This window comes from Mycetomoellerius zeteki, unplaced genomic scaffold (assembly GCF_001594055.1).
Source record: "Mycetomoellerius zeteki isolate Tzet28-1 unplaced genomic scaffold, Tzet1.0 scaffold961, whole genome shotgun sequence".
In the NCBI taxonomy this organism is placed as follows: Eukaryota; Metazoa; Arthropoda; class Insecta; order Hymenoptera; family Formicidae; genus Mycetomoellerius; species Mycetomoellerius zeteki.
Genome location: NW_017258001.1, coordinates 14,160 through 16,597, shown reverse-complemented (window position 1 = coordinate 16,597; position 2,438 = coordinate 14,160). Strand labels below are relative to the sequence as shown.

At 34.0% G+C, this 2,438-nt stretch overlaps 1 pseudogene; it reads left to right on the top strand.

Annotated features, from left to right (window-relative positions):
* Positions 1–69: 69 nt before the first annotated feature.
* LOC108730818 (uncharacterized) lies at positions 70–1,724 on the top strand (annotated as a pseudogene).
* The last annotated feature ends 714 nt before the right edge of the window (positions 1,725–2,438 follow it).

The window sequence follows — 2,438 nt, the reverse complement described above, 5'->3', positions numbered from 1 at the left end:
GGGAACGATGCGTTTACGGGTGCATCGTTACAAACGGATAGAAAGCTGTTCATAGTAAAGCAGTTAAAGATGGCACACGAATTAATATCTACAGGCTGCAGTATTAGAGCTGCAGCTCGATTCATAGGTGCAAACGAAGCAACATTACGAAAGAGGTTAAAAGTGGTGAGTTTACTTTTATTTAGGTACATACATAGGTCTGTCCATGTATTAAATAGACTGCTAAGTTACTTATGTTAAGTTTTCATGCTATTATATCTCCTTTTCAAGAGACAATGGCATCATTTTTAGGCAGATTCAAATCAACTTTTTCAAGGGAAGAAGAAGAGCTTTGGTGGAACGTTTAAAAATCATAGACAATAAATTTTATGGAATTTCAAGAAAGCAATTAATGACTGTTATATATCAATATGCTGAATAGAACAATATTTCCCATCCGTTTAACCAAGAAAGAAAAATGGCAGGAGACAAATGGATCAGAAACTTCTGTACGAAATATAGATTAACTTTACGACCAGAAAAGTGTTCATTAGGAAGAACCATGGGATTTAACAAGGTTCAATTTGAAAAGTTCCATGAAAATTTAAAAAAGATTTTACAAGAAAATCCTGAACTTGATGCCAGTCACATCTTTAATATGGATGAAAGTAACGTATCAACTGTTCCCAACAAACTTCCAAAAAAGTTGTATCGACTAAAGGTAAACGCTTAGTATCAAAAGTAGTGTCTTAAAAACGTGGAGAGACAGTAACTACAGTTTGCTGTATGAATGCAGCTGGCTACTACGTTCCACCTAGCCTTATCTTTCCTCGAAAAAAATACAAGCCAGAATTCTGTGACAGAGCATCACCTAATACTTTAGGAATGGTATTTTACTCTGGTTTCATTAATTCAGAGCTATTCATAAACTGGTTAAAACACTTTACAAAATATGTGAAATCATCTCAAGATAGACCAATATTATTGATATTGGACAATCATGTATCTCACTGCAATTTATCAACAATCGATTACTGCCAAAAGAATGGCATTATTTTATTATCTTTACCTCCACACTCTAGCCACAAATTACAACCACTCGATGTGGCCTTTTTTAGGTGGCTGAAAAAATTCTTGTCAGAAGAATGTGATCGGTGGATGTCACAGTACCCAGGTCGGGCGATAACAATTTATCAAATAGGAGAGATTTTTTGTTCCGCTTATGGCAAAACTGCTTCTGTTGACAAAGCAATTAACGCGTTTAAAACTACAAGAATTTATCCTCGTAATCCTTTTGTTTTTGGAGAAGAAGATTTCGTACCATCCACAGTTACCGAAAGACAATTAGTTATGCATCTTGAAGATATTGATTTGACAGTTCCTCCTGAAGACACTGATTTGATAATTGTACCTGAAGATATTGACTTAGAAATTGCGACTACTTCTGAAGGTATGACTTTGATAATTGAGGCTGGATCATCAAATAGTATTAAAGATGTAAATCAAACTCCAAGTACAAGTAACAAGGCTTTGGTAAGTAAACTTTTTCTTTTAACTAAATAAAGTTAAAGTTAACAGTCTTATCTATGAACATTATCTATAAACATTTATAAACAGTATTTTTAATAAAAATTGATGCTATTTTTACTTAAATTTACATTATTTTTCTAATAATAAACGACATTTTTTCGTAGTACGAACTCTTGTGCGAATTAATGCGAACTCTTGGCCCGAACAGAAATTGAACCTCATGGCTAGCTAGTCATGAGATAGAAAAGTTGTGTCTTAGATCACTGCTGTCTAGTATTTCTGGCTAGTCACTAGCTAGTTATGTAACGCTCACTTCTCCTAGTAGCTGTACAAGAAAAATTAGCTAGTAGCTAGACATAAAATATGTGACAGTCATGGTATGGAAAATCATAGCTAGCTACTAGCTAGTAATGTTCTCCTAGCAGCTGTATAAGAAAAATTATCTAGTAGCTGTCTATCCTACACTAGACAGTAACTAAATAGGAAAAAAAAACATTTTTTCGATTAGATTTTTTTAAATTATATTTTCTACCTAATTTCTAGAGATATTTTTATTAATTATATTTCCTCTCCATCTTTTGTTGTGTCCTCTTTAAGTGCTCAACGGGCTCCTAATACCTAGGAAAAAACTTTTAACATCTGATGGGATTTGAACTCGTGACTCCATCCACAGGCTGCTTCTGAGTCGCTCACCTAACGTACTGCTCCACTGCTACCTTGTCGATAGAGACGTTTCGAATTGTCCATATATGTTATTCAGCACAAATATGATTTAATACCTAGTAACTAGATAGAATACCGCCTAGATAAGTTTTCTAACTCGTCACTGCATGGGTAGTCATTAGTTGTATATTTCGTAATATCAATAAATCTGTCTAGTGACTGCTTAGTAATTACGATGTTACACCTACATCTTATTTACTAGGCAG